Genomic DNA, 22,068 nt, shown 5'->3' with positions numbered 1-22,068 from the left:
CGTATAGAGTAAACTAGGGTATGATGGCCATGGGCTGTAATTTTTTCAATAATCGCTATATATAGTGCGCTTTTTTAGTCATTATCAAAGATAATCGATATTTACAGTAGTTTATGCGCATATTCGAAATAACGATATTGTGAATCTTATATCATATTTTTACTTTTGACTACCTGCAAAGTTTTTCATTTGTCCATTAAAAACTGTTATAACGTATCGAATAAATTACAATCACCCTATTGTAATCGACGTTAGACATATTATAAAGATATGTAAATTGTTATATGACCTATAATTTTTATTTTCGTCTTCACTATTTTTTTTATAAATATTATGGCCATCTTTTCCTTAAAAATTGGGTAAGATGGCCAATGCTTATGTCGTACTATTTTGATAATATAAAATTTCTATTAAATATTTTCCTTTTAATTTCGATAGTATTACATAATTTAAGCTTCAGTGAAGATAAATATGCCAAACGCTATTAAAAAATAACAAAAATAAAAGTATGTTTTTTTGCATTTTAAAAAAAACTATGGCCATCTTACTCGAGTTTACCCTATCCTGTTCCGGTTTTGTACAAAATTCTGGACAAGCATAAATTTTATGTAATATGCGACGCGAGATGTTTTTTTCATTTAAATTATTCGAGATGCGAGAGTCGCACAAGACTGACGCTAAATCCGAATTAATAAGGATAATTTTTTTTTTTCTTCTTTTATATAAAATGAAAACTCCGCGTCGATGCGGCTGCGACGTTGGATCAATACCGAACGAAGACGCCGAAGTAAGCGAAAAACAAAATTCAATTAGAAATGCAGGCTGCGGGAAGGCAAAGCCAGGACCGAGCATCCGGCAAGCCGGATGTAATGCGATTACCAGCGACTGAAATTGTATTCCGAAGAAACGAATTTGCGGTCAAACAAAATGGTCAAGTGTGCGCAATGCTCATCCAGACGATCGATGGAACGATTCTGTTCGCCAAACGAAACGAGCAACTCCATAAACTTCTTGGTGGGTGGAAAAAGAAGAGAGAAGGAGGAAGAAGATCTTACTTCCGCCTCAGTAGAATAGCGGTATCGATATCAAATGATAAACTCTCTTGTATAAGAAATAAGAAAGATGAATCAATCGCAGAGAGAAGAAGAGAAACGAAAGAGAACGTTAAAGAAGCTTGGGTCAACATTTGTTGGCGGTATTTTATTATTGAAGAGATTATTATTGAATGTCTGACAACAAATATCTAAGGATTATCAATAACGAAAAAGAAGATGGAAATCAGATTGTACCTAGTATTATGAATGAATACTAGTAAGTCGAATAGATGATAGCTCAATCTTACAACTGTAAACTGAGACCCAACTTGAGAGTTTTTGCATTCAGAGCATATTCATTCTCACGTTAATATTTTCTTGAAACATTTTGTTATTTTTCTCATTTCTGAGATATTTCTAAGATATCACGAACAAATATTTACTTATTTTTTCTTGAAAAAAATATGGAAAACAAATTAGAGAGACACAAATCAACATCTTGGAATTTTATAAACTCCGGTTTAAGTTTTAGAGTTAATAATTACAAGCTCTGGAAGAAGTGTTTCATCCGGAATACGATTCGAACTGACCGATGAAAACGTCTCGATCGATGGAGTTTTTATTGTGATCACTGGCTGTTGCCGCGCGAAAAGACCAACGCAGAACGTTGTATATAATGTCTCAAAGCGATGCAAATAGCAATCTTTCTTGTCGTGTCAAAGGAGAGCAAGTCACTTGTCTGCATTCTCGTTTGATTGTTTGACTTTTGTCACGTGACTAAAAAATTTGCGAGCTCACGTACGTGCGAAGAAAAACGGAGAATGAGGATGAGAGAAGGGTGAGTAGAAAGGGGTAGGTCAAGTGGATTTGAAGACACACGACACACTCGACCGTTCCGTGTTATTGTCTCCCCCCTCGTCTTTGTCTTTCACGATCTGCGCGCATCTTGTTGCTTCGTTTCTCTAATCCTTTGTATCATTTTATAATAGAAGAGACGCAGTCGGATCAAGATTTTTGATCCCCGGCACTCTCTCGCGTCTGAAACGAAACACCATTCATTTTTATGCCGCTTGGTTGCACGCTCACTCATTGCACGAGAGAAGGGGTGCGGTATCTTTGGAAGTAATCACGGAAGAGTCATGTAAATATTTATGTTACACGAGTGATAGATGGCTTTTACTGAAGAATGATTTATTATGAGGATTCATTTATTCTTGTAACATTAACATAGATTTGGTTGTAAGTTTAATAGCGTGTCTCAGGTGTAGATGCTTTATTTTAATCGATTTTGTGCTTTACTGGAAACGTTAATAATGATTTACGTTAAAAGAGAAACAGAGATTTGAACGTTTAAAAGAAATTTTACGTTTTAAGAACATATTGTAAAATGCGTTGTTATAATTAAAATTTATGAGCAGAATATAAATTAAGCGCACGGTGACAACATTTTTACTCGGAATATAACCAGAGTAAGCAGAAAAAAAGTGCGACTCTTGATATGTGTGTTTAGATAATTTTTATTATGCATCATGATAAATGTGCAGTTCAGTATGAAAAGCATTAATTTAAACAAGAGTCGCTCACGTGAAATTATGCAATGGGTTAACATAATTTTCAACGGAAAAGAAAAGACCATAAATAATCGCACAGTCTTCGTGAAATCACAGCGGCAGCATGAAAATGCAATGTGATTTTACGCTTTGCTCCAAGATCCTTTCGTGTCTTTTATATCATCTTGTATTCCGCTATAATCCATCTTTAATAATCACTTTAATGGTGGTAAATTTCATTCTGATATTGTAGTATATTTCGTGGTATGTTGATAAAACAAACAAAACAGAACGTCAATATATTACTTTTTATTATTATAGAGATTCAAAAAATTGTTAACTTGTTAACTCAAATTATGCGTTCACGTGAGTTTCACATTTTTATTTAACCACTTTGGATGACATATAAAATTTATTTTATAATTATTGTTATACGCACGGAATCCCCGCACCCTTTAGAACTTTTTTTTTCCACATTTCTCTTGCTTACAATTTCTTTCTTTTTGTCATCGCGGTAATAAACGTATATGAAAATGTTTAATTTCATAATGCACATGTCTCATGTCAAATAACGAAATATAAAACGAAATAACGAATCATTTTCTTAGCTTATGAATAAAAAATCGGTCGAAAAATCTATCAAAAAATGGACATTTCTACGTGTGACGTGTATATATACATATATATACATATTTAATTAAAATATTACGCTACATTTTTTTGTTAATTTCATCGAAGCTAATTGCCATCTGAAAAATTATCTTGTATACACAAAATAATTGCGCGACACCAATCAATGAACGAAAAGTCAAGTGTGTACAAATATCGATCGCACCATTCTCTAATTTTAACAATTCTACGCTGAAATAAAAATTAGCAGTTTTTAACAAAATATCTTTGCAATTTGGAACGTGTTGTAGCATTTTATATTTGTGTCCCACGCACGCACATATATACACATGTGCACAATAAGAGTACATCTTTTAAACCGAGCTAACAATTCCTGAAAACGAACTGCTTTTCGCTAGTGTAGAAACATTTTTAACCCCGTGCTCGCTCGTTTCTCTCTCTAAATCGCTCGGTGCCGCCACGATACGTTAGCAGGTCCCTCGAGCGACGATTCGCGCCACCAGACTCGTTTCTTTCAACCAACCACCGTTGGGATCAGTAGTCGCCGTGGTTATCGATATTCCTTACCGATAATCGTCTTACGATCTTCGCTCCTTCGTCTCTTTCCATCCGCCGTCCCTTGGTCGATCCGTTGGAGCTCTCGAGAGCCACCCCTGTTGTTTGTCTCGGGCTAAGAAGGATACGGGATAAGTAAAATAAGTTTCGCTTAGCTCGCACGAATCAGGAAAAAGGCTCCGTTGCGAAATGCACTGTAGCCAATATAATAGTCGCGGTAACGTCGCGCGTCGGTGAGGTAATTCGCGTGAAACGCATTCTAACTCATAAATTTCCGCTCCAATTACTTGCTATGCGCTGCCGCGGACAGCAAAGAGTTGCTGCGCTCCTTTTTCGAATGCACGAAAATTGTTTCCACAATTTTTGCACGTCCTCGAAAGAAAGAGTGTCGCAATTCTTTTGTCCGTGACGGACAAAGTATAGAGATTGATATCGTAGAATGATACTGAAAAACTTTGGCCGAAGTGAAAGAAATTAAAAATTTCCAACTATCGTTTTTATTGTTGGAATCTGAGTTGCTATTATCGATATAAATCGCGAAAGTTTACTGCTTTAGTTTGACTTATTTAATTTTTACTTCTTCCACGCCGTCGTCTTTTTCTTTTCGAACCTCTTGCCCTCGTTTCACTATCTTTCAAAACTCTTACGAAATATATCCGTAAATCACAAAAATTGTATTGCGACATATGCATCGCGAGATCGGAAAGATTATGTATCATCGATGTATCATTGACATATTTTATGGCGAGAAAGAGGAGGGATGACTGTTCGCTGGGGAAGGATAGAGGAAAACATGGGTCGTCGGAATGGCAAGGGATGAAATGCGCCTGCTGCGGCTCCTATTTGCATTCTCCCGACACAAGCACCATTTCATTTCCGGTGCCAGGAGAATTGTTTCGCCTGGATGGTCAAACTTGAGATCGATTTTCGTTCAAATAGACGATCTTAAGGCGCAGTCGTAAGGCAGCACAGATTCGTGGAGAACAGTTAAACGTCACATTTTCGATTTGATAAATTCAGATGAACATTGCAAACATTATATGGAAAATTGAAAGCTAAGAAAACTTTAGCTAAAGTTTGACGATAATTTATTGAACAAAAAAATCCCGAATCTTTAATGTAACGCAATGAGAATGATTTAAATTATTTAAATACAAACAAAATATAAATTGGCTAATGAGGGCCCAAGCTCAGTAATTAGTGAGCTAGAAAATTATTTATTTTATTATTAAATATTTACTATTCTAATACATTTGACAACGGATGCGAACGTTTCGCAATTATATTTGACAAAGCACAATTAAAAATTGATAAAAGATTATTATCAGAAATGGTTTACATTAATAGACAGAAAATACTGATGGTTTACACGTTACTTATAAGGACATGATAAACAACCTACCAAAAATTTGATTGTTTTATTTACATGCTAAGGTTAGTCTTGTCTTGACGTTCGATCACGAAACATCACTTTGGAAGTAACCGTTAATTGTCAAGTATTGGATACTGATAGTATTGGATCTTAAGATAGTAACAATTTTATTTATTGGACATATTGCCTAGCAGACTCAATTTAATTCCATCTTATACAGATATAATACGCGCCACATCTCCTGGCTTTTCACCTAGAGAGAAGCGTTTATTTTGTTTTAAATCTTCACCTTCAAAGCTGTCAGCGTCTAATTATTATGCTAATACCATCGGATGAATTTTTAATTGTGCTTTGTCAAATATGTTGCGTTTTATGTTTAGTTATATATATAATATATGTAAATTACGCTGAAGCTGGTCAAAAAATGGACCGAAACGTTCGCATCCGTTGTCAAATGTATTAGAATAATAAATATTTAGTAATAAAATAAATAATTTTCTACGCTCACTAATTACTGAGTTTGGGACCTCATTAGCCAATTTATATTTTGTTTGTATTTAACTATAGAGAATCGCCTTAATTTAGTTTTGATCTTAAATTATTTAGCATACTTGTTACAGAACTCAACTCCTAACTTATATACTGTTACTTATCTGTATTGAATAGCGACAGAGAGAATATTTACTCACAAATTTTCGGGATAAGTAAATTAAAATACGTGGGATAAATTCCATCACGTATATGACATTTATCACATTGTCATCAGATTAATGTCGTCGTGTCGTAAAATTAATCAAATTCATCATACATGCGTTCGAACGCGTCGCTTAGTATAATATCAACCTTCTTGCCCATAACAACCGTCCATAAATTCCGATCATAATCATTTATGCCTTCTCGTGTGGTCTAAACGATCACCGCTTTAAAATCATCAATTTTGTTCGCGGAAAATTTATTGTCCCGACTTGACGTCTTCCTCCAAAGAACTGTAACGGCCTTCGATGATCCTCTTGCGATTACGTGCCTTCACCGCTTGTCACAATCGATAAGCTCCAATCTCGAATCGACGGATGGGCAGCGAGTTAACGGTACGCTTACCTCGCTCCTATCCGGGTGATTATGTATGTTTCGCTCCCGTGCACGTTCATCTCGTTACAAACCGCCTGATTATAGTCGATTGCTTTCACTGCGCGGACGCGTCACGCGCATTGCGGCTAGCTGCGGACATGCTGATAACGGTGATACTAAATACAAAAGACAAAGAGAGAAATGGAGAGAGAGAGAGAGAGAGAGAGAGAGAGAGAATTAACGTCCGTTTCCGCTCCTAAAATCTTAATTCTACGAGATATGCGAGACTTTATCCTCTTTTGAATTAATATGTTTTATTTAAAAAGGTGCACATTGTTGAAAGTGCTAAATAATACTAAATAATGTTAAGCAATGGTCTCTAATACATGTCGGAATTCATTAAAATATTAATGAAAATATTAGCTTAATAAAATAATAAAATATTTTGCTGGTATTGAATATGGATTTTTCAAGATTTCATTAAGCTTTAATACTCGTCCGTGTCTCTTGAGCTGGAATCCTCCTTAGTTATATTAATGCTAATAAAAAGTAGCCGATTTTATATTAAAATATATGGAAACCATATCGAGAGTTTAAAGTGTTTACGATGGGCTGACCAAACATTAACTAGTATACCGACCATTAGTTAGTATACGATCGTATATAAATGTTGGCGGCCAGTGGATATCCACGTCGAAGCCATCTTAACGCCCATAAATACATTAACGAACGTGCTCGGTGCTTATGTCGCGAGTTTAATTATGCACGCATTTACCTTGTAATTAGCACGGGCTGTTTGGTTACGCCGACCCGATACTCACGGAACTGTAACTCACGTGACCTGTTTGTGAGGTTTGAATTACGTAATACGGGCTGCTATTCACACACAGTGGAACCCTGGAAATGACACTCCTATGATACATGACCGTGCCGTATGTATCTCGGAGAGATGATTACATATGTAAAGGTATTTATTTTCCATTAATGCCACTTGATCGACTCTATAAAACGCATCGCAGCATTACATAGCAACGTTTATTTACACCATGCCGAATATCCGTAGCATTTTTAACGTACGCGGGTAACGCGATACTCTTGTTACATTAATTAACGATACAAAATAGACGCTCCATTATTGGACAAGCCTGCGAAATGAATTTTAACCGTGCAAAAAGAGAATCCGAAAATTATTTTTAAAACTTCCATAAAATCGCTGAAATTTTCATGCAATTAACACAACAAATTAAATATTGTACATACTAAATATGTTATAATATTTAATTGAATACTTTGGCTTTACTTTGCTATCACCTACCTATTTTTTCGTAATAAGGAAAAATAATTCATGACATTTATTTGTCGATAAAACAGCTGGTAATGCACATTTAAAGATAATTTGAGACTCCAATTCCTTCTACATGAGCGCACTCAAACGACAAGGAAAGCTATATCGGCGATTACTCCGTTAAATGGTTCGGAAGTATTAAGTCGATCGCGTACGTACGACAAAGTGGATTATCGGTCTTCCTTAGTTCGGTCTGGCAAGACCGAAAGAGAATAGTTTTCGCGCCAGAAATTTTTCCAAGACAATTTTGTGCGCAAACACGCAGATAAAAATCGCGATTTTTCTAAAGTTCAAAGCCGATGGAAAAGTTGGGCCGACGATTGTAAGATTTAAAAATGATACATACGCACGTTATAAATGTGCATATATGATCTGTTTATTATTGAAAGAATTTTGAAAACGGCCAATACGCTCGGCTACTAATAGGAAGAATTTGGCGAAGCAACAAGTGTTTCCATTATTGTTCGCCGCATCAATTCCCATTTTCATTTTAATTATTTGAATTAACACGGTTATTGAATTACTTAATTGTAACATTATCGAGGTGATTACGTCACGATCTCCTCGTCAAAGTTACTAATAATTCTGCAACAACGTTAAACACTTCGCGCCCCAAAGGCGAGCAATAATGGCGGGCGTCGAACAGTTACGCTTTGATCAAACGCGTTAATGACACACCAATGGCACAACAAACGCCACTACGGAGCCGCAGAATGCAAAATATATTACGTAATATAAACAAAGTTTTCGGATAAATTTAACATTAAAGATTTTTTTAATTCATCAAATATGAATAAATTGAAAATTGAAGATTTATTTTCGACACTTTCGATATATTATATATTATAGTCGTCATAATCATATTAAATAATAATATTCCCTATGTAAGTGCAATATTATATCAGAAATAAGCATACAAGCAGCTCAAATAGTTTAAATCAAAGTTTGTTGTCAGTTAAAGTAGTACAAATTAGTAAATGGTCAGCCAAAGTAGACCAAGCTAATGAATAATCAGCCAAAGTAGTACGAGTCGGTGAATTGTCAGTCGAAGTAATATCGGTCAGTGCGTGGCAAGCCTAATACAAGTCAATTAACGATCAACTGTACAAAAACATTTATTATCTTTGAATTTTATGCATTCGTTATTAATATTTAAGGCAATTTTTCTTCGAGAAATTTTCAAAAAATATTATTAGTAAAATTATTTAAAATATATCCAATAAATTTAAGAGATTATTTGGAATGTTTATATGCTGATAAGAGAGCTGAAGAGGCATTTGATTAGTTAATTTTGACGATCTCTCATCCGCACGCTATTTCAAACCGTAGAAACATTGAATGTGTCGCCGTTGAAATATTTACACGTTTTTCATCTCGTCGAGCGCGTGCCTTACTTTGGTCTCGTGAGACGACGACGTGAAGAGGAAAAGATGCGGAATGGATGACGATGCGAATTAGGTTTTCCAAAGGATATGTGACCGGTTTTTCTAGATATGGTATCTCTATACGATGTCAAAGTACCGCGACAATCAACTTTCTCGTAAAGCTTTTCTCTACTTTTAACGCTTTCCTCGCAATACACGACATTTCGTTTCATAGAAAAAAGGAGAAACGCGTACGGAATTTTTTTTTACATCACAGTTACGAGCGGTATGCGGAAAGCAATTCAATGAATACGAATCTCTATCATCTGAGTTATTAATCCTTAAACAGGGACGAAAAATTGTAGCTCTCTCTCTTGAGCGAAGGGAAAAGTTGATAAAAAAATGAGTGCTAAAAACATTTCATTTATCCGATCTTCTCTCTGTGTGTCGTGTAAGTTAATAAAATATTTATTACAGAATGGTTTTAGTAGTTTTAGCAATGCTCCCGGGATTTTTCATAAATTTATAAAAAAAATTCAACGACTTTACTCGGCATTGTATTTATTGACAAAATGCTTTAACGAAAGAATTAAAAAATATTATTTAGAGTGATATTTTCTACACATTAGTCATATCTAGCGAGCGAAACGCATGAAAATTATAAAAGTGTTTCTCTCTGAACGTAGAAAAAATTGGAGAATGAAAAAAAAAAAATGATACGTTATTTTATCTATGTTTAAATCCGCAACCAAATATTAATTACATTTTTACATTGTATTATTTGACGTGTGCAACGGATTTGAATCAAACCCAACAACAATTCGAATTGATATTTTTCTCTGTTTTTTATGTACTCGTGTAGAATCAATCCGCGATGGAAGATGTATTGGTCAGGGGGTGAGGAGGTACACGGGGCAACGCAAAAATCGCAAACAGACCGAACAAAATGTAACGGGGACAACGCGAATCCGCATTGTCTATTGCAAATAACGGCGAACATCGGCAATACCGCGGCACGCGACACGATGACAAAAACCCAGAGGTTTACGTAGACGTAAACCCGCGAAACGAGACGAAACGAAACGAAACGAAACGAAACGAAACAAAACGCACGAATGCGCGCGAAACGCGCGGCGAGGACACGGATGGGAAAATCCGAAGAATCTGCCGAAGAGAGCGAGTTTCCGCCGATCGTTATATAACCGGAAAAGCTCGGCCGCGATAAAAGCGGCGTAAAAGGAATCCAGGCTGATTCCCGCGAGCGCGCACCGCCGCGCCGTCTCCGGCGCGTTAATTGTAATGGTATTAATTACGATAATGGAGCGCCTCCTTCTCTCTCTCTCTCTCTCTCTCTCTCTCTCTCCATGTCTCTCCTCCTCTTTCATGCCTACACATCCCTTCGCACTCACCCCTTTCGCTCGCGCGGTACCGCTAACCCCTCCATTCTCTACTCTTTGTTCCGTCCCGCGACGCTGGCGTCAATTAAGTGGATATGTCAAACGAAAAATTCTAATAAGCTCGGGGTTAAAACGAGTCTGCCTCAAAGCTAGAGTGTGGTTCTTATTATAGAGTTTCAACGGAATCACCGAAGCAGATGACGGCATTGCCGATGGCAATTTTTTTTTTTTTCTTTCCTTTTTTTTTTTTCTTTTTCGTCGCCAATAGCGTTGCCTCGTCTTCCCCAAAGTGCGAGACGAGAAGACTTCGTTTCTCGTCGCGTATGCCGTAGTTGAAGTACGTTCGATCGGCCAGAATTCTCCCGCGAGAATAGCTCAACGGCAGGAGAGCCTCGCGAGAATTCAGGACTTCCCTCAGTGAGATCTATCGATGGCAAGGGAAGAGGGTTGATGACGGGAAAAAGGGAAAGAGAAGGGAGAGAGGGAGGAAAGAAGTTCGACAGACGAATACGTTTTCGAAAAGGAGGGTGTGAGAACTTTGTCTCGGCCAGGCTTCAAACACTTTTGTTTCTTACTCTTCTTACCTTACTTTACTTTATTCCCGAGTAGTGTTATTTGACGTTCGTAAATGAATATGCAAAGTAGATACACACATATATATATATTTATATATATATATATATATATATATATATATAGGGTAGTACAGAAGCACTATATTTCAGATTGCCTTTGTGGAGTTACGGATACGCTTGTCGATATAATGTATCTCTCGATGGAAAATTCTTTGACGAGGTCAAAGTCTCTAGCTTTAGCAAACGTTTCGACGAGAGAGCGGCCCATTTATGACACAGCTTCTCAATTTGCATTTAATTATGCTTCAATTAAGTCTCGGTTTTTCCGACAGTCTTGATACAGTTACGTATTAATATATACAAAGATACACATAAAGATATTGAGATAAATTGGAAGAATTTTTAAATATAATCTTATAAGAGAAATTTACATAATTCCTCGATATACCGTGTTCTTAATATGTATATATATATATATATATATATATATATGACTGCACTGAAAGTAAAAATCTCTAGAGATATGATGAGTTAAACTAATCCATACAATGTTATAAATATACATAAGCTTGGCATTTTTTTCCAGAAAGTTAACTCTTTGTGTGTCCTGTTTCTATTAAACTTAATTCACATATATACATACATTTAAAAGAATTTCTTTGTATATATGTTAAACTTTGTTTAAATGACTATAAAAGATTAAAAAATATATAAATTTTAATAAATAGAAATAAAAATATTTAACAATTTAAATTTTTAAATCCTGTTAACCCAAGTGCACACAAGTGAACTCAGTCTTGGAGGTAATTTCGTAAACACGTAACATTATCGTTTAAAAAAATGGTTTGTAATATGCACAAAAACGACTTTAACTGAACATTATACTTATTGTCATTGCGATCGAATTTATTAATTTAACAATAAAAAAATTTAAATCATACAATGTCTATAAAGTTTCACTTAATGAAACTTCAAAATTTTTCTATCCGAAGATTGTTTAAAGTGACTTTGGTGGCTCGTGATATACGATCGGAGGGACTCTTACATTAATTCATATACGGAGAAATTAATTATTCCGTCCGAGTTATAAATGCCCTCCGTGGAATTATGCCGTTTCCTTGGCGACGAGACATATTGATAAAATTGTAGTATTATACGATCGTTAAAAGCCGAATACGATGTCATGAGATTCTAGATAAAGCACAAGATTAGTTTAGCGGCAGCGAGATAAATTAATTGAAGCATTCTTCATTATTCAATAACATGTATCATCAAACAGGTTTAGAATTGTCGCTGTTCGTGACATTATTCTGTTCAAAGAACACATTTGTATCTTTAAATAAATCTTTAAATTGTAAACGGTATATAAAGAGAAAAAGACATGATACATTCGTTTCAATGATGATTAAATCAGTACATATATGTCGTCGCTAATTGTAAGTGTTGCGAATATATAATTACGAAAAGTAATTATACTTTTACAATTCAATATAATGCGGTTCGATATGTGTATATCTGATATTTTCGGATTATACGAAACGATAATATATTATACATTACAACTTAAATAATTTTAACATTTATACAAATAATAATTAATTTAACAAGTATACATAATTTTGTAATAAATTTAAACGAGTAATAATTAAGAAGATTATCGGTGTCCTTGCAAAAGATTAAAAAGATAATTAATTTTTTAAAATAGTAATAACTGTATTGTCAGAAAAGTTGAAAACATTATTTGACTTGTAGAGTGATTTGTAAATATAGACAGACTTGCGGACGTAGAATATTAATTATATCTGCTAATTTTTATAAATCTATAATAATTATAAGAAAAAGTAGTTCTTACAACATAGAAAAAAAGTTATTGAGTGCGTGAATTTAAAAGTGGTTTTAATTTTCATAGGGGATGGAGAAAGAAAGTTTAATTAGTATTATAAAATTATAGATGTGCTCTTGTGTAATAACAATCATCTTGTATTATAAAAGGACGCATCATTACAAATTGATTTTAAAGGATATTTGCAATTAATCGTTTTTTTGATAGATAACACAATTCCGTTTTCTTTCATATGGAATTGCAAAGAACCTGACTACTATTGACTATCCTACTTATTTGATATTTATTAAAGCGAAATTAAATGATAGATAATCAAAGAAAGTTTTTTTTACACGTAAATTTAATTCTCTCTTCTAAAGAATAGAATCGAAACTTTTTTAAAATTGGCTATAAATTTTGTTAATATACGTAAAAAAATGTATTTGTTCTTCAGTCATTTAACACATCTTTTTAATTTCACACATCAATGTATTTTATTTGTTATTTTTTTATAACTTTAGAAAACTTTTGAAGTAATTTTGATATAGTTAAAAGTTATTTTCAAGCTTTTACTGAAAATATCATATATTTTAATGTTAACTTACAGATCAGCAAAACAATTACATTAATAAAATATGTGCATTAATAAAATATGTAATGAATAAAATGCAAAATGCATATAAAATACAATTTATTTGACTCATTAAATAATCAAGTTATGTATTGAAACATTTATCCCAATATAACGTGAATGATGCGTTTCATTTATGAGACGGCTTTTGCATAAAATAATTTTATTCCGCTCTTTTTTGTTTTGCTTTTTGACAAGACTCGAAACAACCGTAATTAAGAAACCACCGCGTATATACATATAAAGAAAGTAAATTCCTCGTATTTTTAAAAGTATACGGTAGGGAAGATTTTAACGTTAGTAGTGTTCTAGTTTTTAGAAATTAGTAACGACCCGGAAACACTTGGAAGAGTAGATACAATAGGCGGAAGTAGACAACAACGGATAATAATGGCCAAGTTGGTTACGTCGGTACGTAGTTTCGCGTTGGCACAAGAAGTGCGCATAATCATCTTTCTCTATATCCAGACTTTAGAAAAAGGTCAACACCCACTGATCATAATGAAAGTTCCGCCGCCAGGAAATTCCGGAAGAAAATACCGTATATACAATTGTTTGATTCGTATATAGAAGAAATGTGCTAGAATCTTATCAGCAGAAATGAAAAACTGAAAATGATATAACGCAACTTTCATAAATTTCTAAAATGGTACACTTAATCGCCTCTCGTGTCGATCGATTAACATCTTTCTGACGATAATTCAACGCGAAAGAATAATAAAATTTATCTCATTCATTAGCGAGCTTTTACTCTCGCTTATTCATCAAGATATTAAATTTCGGAGAGAGTGATAAATTAATATATATGGAATCCACATAAAAAAAAGACGATTTTTTTTTAACATCTCTACATTTTATTAATCCAAAAGTGGTTCTTTGCGAGCCCGTTTCGGTTCCATGTATAGAGTAAACTCGGGTAAGATGGCCATAGTTTTTTGAAAATGCAAAAAATATACTTTATTTTTGTTATTTTTTAATAGCGTTCGGCATATTATCTTCACTGAAGCTTAAATTACGTAATATTATCGAAATTAAAAGAAAAATATTTAATTGGAATTTTATATTATCAAAATAGTACAACATAAGCATTGGCCATCTTACGCAACTTTTAAGGAAAAGATGATGAAAACGAAAATAAAAATTATAGGTCATATAACAATTTATATATCTTTATAATATGTCTAACGTCGATTACGATAGCTTAACTATCATTTATTCGACGTTATAACAGTTTTTATTGGACAAACGAAAAATTTTGCAGGTAGTCAAAAGTAAAAATATAAAATTCACAATATCGTTATTTCGAATAATGTATGCACATAAACTGCTGTAAATATCGATTATCTTTGATAATGACTAAAAAAGCGCGCTATGCAGCAATTACTGAAAAAATTACAGCCTATGGCCATCTTTTCCGTATAGCCATTATACCCTAGTTTATCCTACGTTAGTTCTCCGATTCGATATTGATCGCGCGAGGAATATGAAATTTTTATAGAACCCGCTCCGTTTCTCGGACTGTAAACGAGAGAGGTAATTAACCTTTGGAGGACGATAATCGGTGACACCGTCGACACCGCGGGAATTACATCGCATCGACAAAAATACGATAGGCGGCTTGCCGCACGTAGAAAGGAAGCCCATTAGCGTCCGCGCGGGAGCGAAGTGGTCGTTCATTCATGAACTCGCGGGTGTAAGCGTCGTTGTAGCCGTACTACAACGGCACACATCCCCGTTACGTAGTATTAACGCTCTATCGTTACTACTACTACTATTACTGCTACTGCTACTGCTACTATTACTACTACTATTACTACTACTACTACTATTACTACCACCACTACTACTGTTGCGTTCACGCTCTACTTCCTACGCTACTCTACCACTTTTACTTTGGCAGCATCGCCAACGGCACACCACCGTTACAACCATCGCCATCATCACCACTACCACCATCACCACCACCACCACCACCATCACCACCACTGCTGCCGCCCTTGGTGCACCAACGTCGGTTACGTGTTCTACCACAACCCGGCACCGACACCGTGCCGCGTTCCTGGCGTTCTTACGAAGGCGAGGTATCAGATATTCCCGGATGCAACGGCCTTTTAGCCGATGCACTTCTATCGCGCCTTGACATTGAGAACATGGATGAGATTACTCGACGCTATGTATTGAGGCTATTAATTTCCTAGCTAGTTGGAATCTAATCGAACGGATGTCGAGAATGCCTAATCTCTTAGCGAAATCTCTAAGAAAGTTCAAGATTGGACGTATCGATCTCTTTGATTGGTCTCAAATGCGAAAAGTTAAGAGAGTGTTTTTTTTTTTTACTTATTTATTTGCTTGTTTTTAAGAAATTGCACCGCATATTTTTTTCCAATATTTGATTTAAAAACAAACTTTTGAAATGTTAAAAGCAAACTATGAAAACAGGTTCTACAAGTGATACCGGTTGAGAGAGCAAATGTTTATTTGTGAACTTTTTTTTACTATGATTTTAGATGTAGCTGTCTTATTCTAGCTGTAAATAGGGTAGAATAGATTCCAATCAACGGTTAAAAATTTATTTGACTTGAGAATATATTTTTTTTGTTTTCTTTCTCGTTTGACTGCTGAATTGATAGAAATCTATTAAAAGTTAACGTGTGCTTACTGATAGAAATTAGTTAAATCTTTGTTATCTCGTTTTCAACCTATGTTATAAAGTTAATTGACCGTTCTCCATTTTAAACAATTTAGCATAAAGTTTTGCAATAATCGTTTTTGTTGAACGAAGCACGGATAAATAAGTCACGCCGGTCATTTATCTCAATTATTGCAATCGCGACAGCAAACACGTTAATAGCTCAACGTTATTTCCCACGTTCGAAACTAGCGTTAATTAGGAGTTTCTCTCGCAACACAAGACGGGAGATCAGCTCTTAATTTCGATAATGGATCAGAAATTTATAGAAGCAATAACAATAATGCAATTATTTTAGCTTTCTAAAAGTACGCTCTTACGCATATTTAACTATAATTTTAAATATATACTAATTGCATAAAAAAATAATTACGGATAAACGATATTGCATGAAATACGCTACATGCGATTATCATTTTCGATTTACGCTCAATCTTTAATTAATAATCTTTTATCCGATTAAAATTTATTCCTGCACATATACACAGACACACAGACACACACACACACACACACACGCACACATACAAGTAGCAGTAATATTAGAAAATGGTAAACACTTTTCCATAAAAATACTTTTCTTATAAAAGTTTTTCCGTCAGTTCTTTTTTACCGTGACAAGTTGTTAGACGGTGCGAACGGACGTTTATTTTACAAGTTTTGTCAGTCGATGCGTCCCGAGAAACGTGATTAAACTTTGGTGGCTCTTACGGAAATCGATCAAAAACATCGCTCCCGTCGCTTGCACGGCGTCGCGTCGTTTCCGGTTATCCCGACGGCTTTAAGGTCAACGCGCATACTACGGTCCTTGACACTGAAACAACACGAAACTTCAGCAACTTGCCGGCAAGTTGGCGAGATTTCCATACGTTATTCCGGCACGAGGGGAATGCGTCCAATTAAGACGACGAACGAAACTTTGACTGTTTTACTTCAAACAACGCAAAGTGTTTCGCGTTTCCTTCGTTAGACGTTATTTATAACTGAACGTCGGAGAAACGAGCTCGGGACAGAGTATAAGAACATTTATAGAAAGCGTCAACCGTAAATGAGACATTTGACGTGTATTTATGTAACGACTAAATTGCGTTACTAAATAATTTTTTTACCTTTATTTTGTCTAATCCAATTACATTACAGAAAATTTATATACGGTAAAAAATTTTGTGTTAAATTTAATACATTTAACACGTGTCCCAATTTATCCACTCTAATTTTAATGTTAATTTAACAGAAGTCAAATATGTAAACAAGTAACACAAATAATATGTAAAAAATTTACACAAAAATGTGAATTAGTGTAAGATTTACTTGTTAATTGTGTTGTTTTAACTCTTAGAAACGGTGAATATTAACTCAATGCAGAAAAGTTAAAATAACATAACGACGGTATGTTATATTAACATAAGAGTATGTTAAAAATGTAACACAAAAATTTCTATACAAGAAAATTTCAACAAAAATACAAAATGTTTTTTACCGTGTATATATTTTATTAAATTGATAAATATGCTTTCTTATCAGAGTTTGCAATTAAAATTTGCGTTTAAAATTAAAACGTTCATTTATAAATAATAACACTCCTCATTATTCATCGACAATTACGTTATTTTAAGATTATTCTTTCATTATTTATTTTACTTACTAACACTTTTCACATTAATTTCATTTTCGAAACTTTAAACCTTACTCGGTGCCTTTAAAAAGTTGGCGTGCGGCAAAAAAAAATATTCCCACTTACAAAACTTAAATTAACCGATTATTCACATATTGCTACATCTATCTTATATAATCCTCATGATTGATTACATTAAAAATTTAATTTATTTGCATAAAAGCAGCTGTAAAAAAAAATCAATTACTACGATACCCGTGAGATTTCCGATCCGATATTTCCGAATAAAAAACTCGCGTACATTCGAGCTGATAGCAATATCCCTATAAAATTGTCGACTTAGTTTATTTCTTCGCGACTGGCCGATCCTGGTATTAAAGATAACGTTTGATAGCGGACAGTGGTGATTGTTGGTGACGGCGAGCGATGACGCGGGGAAGCAGAAGTTACAAAGAGATATTCTCACCCCCGAAGAGCGAACAACTCTCTCGCCGCTTCCGCCGGAGCCTCGGACCGTAAACACACGTCGGTGGCTGGTCGCGTACTGAAGTTTCCACCACCGGTGGATGGTGGATTCAGCATTCCCGACCGGTGGGAGAGAGAGGGCCCTGCACACCCTCCAGTGTTCAACCCCACCGCTACCTACCTATCTACCTACCACTGACGCGAACACCCTTTAACCCTCCTCTGTTCGGCGCTCTTCGGTCCGTCACTCGAAACCGTCACCGTCTCACCGTATATATGAACCGTCTCCCTTTATCATAATACCCTCAGTACGAGGGGTAAGGGGGGGGGAGAGGAGAGGATGGGCGAAGATAGGATACTTGACATCTGCTATACTGTTAATTCGCAGGCGACCGAAGCTAAATTGTTCCAGCTATTTTTTTTCTTTCGATTCATCTATAAATGTACAGAAACTCTTGCGGTGTAAAGTTGAATAATTGATACTCGAGTTTTCTAATCGTCGAGACCGACAGTTTATTGTAAAAATATCAAGAACGGCGACATTTTTTTTTTTTTTTTTTTTGCAACAGATATGATAAACTTATTAAAACTTTATATGTAATTTAATCAGATTATTAAATAATTATACAATATAATTACATATCTATTAACTTTATCTCCTATACAATGTTGTGCGTTTATAAAATGTAAAAAGTTGCATAGATATATATTCTATGAAATAAATTAACTTAAATTAATTATTTTACATTCATATATCAAAGAAAAAAAAATTAACAGTTCATGGTTAGAGCTGGAAGAATTGGATGAAAAGGGGAAATCAGAAGCTGGCTCGACCGCACTGAATGCTCTCGCCAAGAAGCATCTAAGGAGCCAAGAGAGAGAAATTTCACTCTAGATACTAAACTGTGGATCGTACTAAACACTTTTCTCTCTCATGGCCTCTCACTGCCGTTAAAGCCACCTCCGTTCTTACGAGTATTCGTCGTAATAAAAGTAACCGTTTGGCCGGCGAATCTCTGCCGACGCGCCGACAAAAAGTCGTCGAAACTCTCCAAAAGTTTTCCACCTTCGTCCAGCAATATATTTCATTGTCGGCTGCCATATAAATTGTGAGAGATCTGCGCGGTGTAAGGTTTAGTTTGTGATATAGGAAACGTTCCTAGGGCACGGCTTTCAGGAGAGATCAAATCCCCGGGAATCAACGGGGTACTCGGACTTTGAAGATCTCGGAAGTCCCTTGTGATTTAGAAAAGTTTTCAGCTCCGTCGAAAGTTTTTGTATCACCGACTTTTCTCTCGAAACTTTTTCGGAAAGCCCCTCTCCGCACGCATTCGCATTCAAAATGCATATCACGTACATTCATATGAATATCCGACCGACATATATAATGGTTTCATGACGTATTTGAATAACGCGAGAAATAAAATAAAATTAGACGTTTTCATCGAAAATTTACATCTTTTCTTTTTTTTTTCGTAATTAACCGCGTAAATTTTGTAAAATTTGTGAAATTAATGCGCAAATGTTTACACAACTCTAGTATCTTTTTTATTAATATGGGAAAACATATCCCAGCATTTTTTTGTGAGCCATGCTACATAATAAATTTAATGCATCTTTTCTGTATTATCGTTAAAATTTTCATCTCAATATTTTTTATTTAAGTTAATAAAAACAAACAAAATATATATGTATGAAAATTTTATCATGCAGTTTATATTTATAAATTAAATGGAGTATTTAAATGGAGTATTAATTTTTATATTTTTATCATTTATTTCATTACCTATTTTCATTTATTTGTTTGAAAAACATTTTACGCGAGAGATAAAAAATTTGCAATATTTAATCGATTCAAAAAAAAAAATTCAGAGTATCACTTATCAACTTGACCGAACTATTCATCAAACATTAAAAAGCTTCCTCGCTTTTCGATAAGTAAATATGCTCTAAAAGCTTCGACATATGTTTCACACAGTGTTTATATTTGTTCTTTTGCTTTGTAATCCGAGTGGCGTGAGTGCATGTGAAAGTATATAAATCGGAATTGGCAACAACGCGTGGTATTAGTCCGTAAATCACGTCGAGTAGGATAAGTTTGAAGTATAAAGGAAGTAAGTTTTCGCATGGAAAGCTTCTCGAGATTGGTGATAAACCCGTGTCTCGCCGTTTGTTTGAACTTTTCATATGCAAAGACATTTTATATACGACTATGTTTAACTGTTTTGATATATGCTAGAGTAAAAAAAAAAATTGCTTACGATAATGCAAACTACTTTCGCATATCAGAGATTTATCGGACATGGTTGCGATTTACAATCCATTAGAAACACTTATACAGGATGTATGTCCATAAATGTTCGAGCAAATACTTCACAACTGGTTGAAGTTATAAGAAAGTTTAATTGAGAAATTTTCACGACTTCAAATCTCCTACAAAGTATGTGTAAAAAAATTTTTTACTCGTGATTTTTTCGAGTTATGAAGGTCACCATCCCAATTTTTTTATTAAAAGTACTTTGTAGCGAAGCCGTAAAAATTTCTCTTATTAAACTTTCTTGTGATTTCAACCAATTGCGAAATACCTTGTATACTTGTATTACAATAAATTATATACGAGATGTAATAATACGTGAATATGTGATACGCACCATCAGACAAGCCTATTTTTATTCATGAAATTTTGTAGATTCATAATTAGCTATCGATGAAGTATGTAAATTAAATGTGCCTTCACTGATTATTTTTTGGTTCATTTTTTAATATACACATAGCAATTAGTTTTTCCTAAATATTTTGCTAAAAAGAACACACGTACGTACATTTTCCTGAAAAAATCAAGATAATATTAAAGCACAATGTTTTTGAATTTTTAATTAACAAAGACAGCTTAAATGTGCAAATATTTAATTCGTTTAATAAATAAAATATTATGTTAAAGCATGCGTGTTAAAGTTTGCGATACTAATTAGTACACTTTGTATCAAATAAATCATTAAATACCACTAAATCAATAAATTTGGGGGGTGGAGGAAATTGTTAGAAATTAAAGGCCCTTTGTCTGGAGTATTAAAAATTGATATTTTTACACAGACGGTATGGTGTAAACAACGTATATGTATTTTATTTCAGATAAATATCTCAACATTGAACATTGACTAATGTATAAGTACATCGTTTACTCGTTTATGTCGCAGTGTGTAGTCCGATATATTTTCGTTTAATATGTTATATACTTTTCTATCTATCGCTGATCTCTACGGGTTCCGTTACAAACTAATCGCTTAATGTCGATTATACGCAATAATGATTTTTTTTATCCCTTATGTAATATCTTTATCATCCCTGTATGCAGTTATTTTTTTACTCGCGAGATAATCTGTCTCTTATCTACTGGTGGGATCGTCGTTGTAATCCGCGTCGACGATCATTATATCGTACGTAACGGTCTTTTTTTTTTACCTACTAATTAACTAATTTTTTTTATCACAATTACGGTATTATTATTAAAGCCGTTAGAGCGCCGGGCGAATCTTGCCGGAACACTTTGATGATCCGTTTATTTCTGTATGAGAATAATTATCGAAGATAATCACTCTGCTATATATACGCTCGTTTAACAGTTTTATTTTTCAGTGTAATTTACTTTCGATTGTCCTTAGCAAAAATTTCGCCGCTAGCTTAATTGATAAAACGTTAGCAAAGAGGAAAAAAATTAAATTTGCTTCTTTATAAAATGTTGAATTAAATTGTATATAACTTAATATTTTAATTAATTAGATTTACTTTTAACTGTCTATTAATTCATATTAATCTTTTCATGTAAATCTTTTAAATTGAGTTAATTAAATTTAATTAAATTCCGTTGAATATAAGTACTTAAATGTGTGAACGTAAAAAATTGACAAATAATATGACAAATACCCGAATTGCGAATTTTCGTTAAGGACAAGATT

At 34.3% G+C, this 22,068-nt stretch overlaps 1 protein-coding gene across 4 annotated transcripts in view; it reads right to left on the bottom strand.

Annotated features, from left to right (window-relative positions):
* Dscam3 (Down syndrome cell adhesion molecule 3) overlaps window positions 1–18,682 on the bottom strand; it is a 106,107-nt gene extending 87,425 nt beyond the window's left edge. For 2 of the 4 annotated variants that reach the window (XM_072887548.1, XM_072887550.1), the window contains exon 1: window positions 18,114–18,682. The gene's annotated coding sequence lies outside the window, so the exon portion shown is untranslated. The remainder of the gene's footprint in view (window positions 1–18,113) is intronic. The other 2 variants (XM_072887549.1, XM_072887551.1) reach the window with 1 other exon arrangement.
* Between the last annotated feature and the right edge of the window lie 3,386 nt (window positions 18,683–22,068).

The sequence above is a fragment of the Anoplolepis gracilipes genome, chromosome 3 (assembly GCF_047496725.1).
Source record: "Anoplolepis gracilipes chromosome 3, ASM4749672v1, whole genome shotgun sequence".
NCBI classification, from domain to species: domain Eukaryota; kingdom Metazoa; phylum Arthropoda; class Insecta; order Hymenoptera; family Formicidae; genus Anoplolepis; species Anoplolepis gracilipes.
The sequence above is the reverse complement of the archived record's forward strand: the minus strand, read 5'-3'. Positions and strand labels throughout refer to the sequence as shown.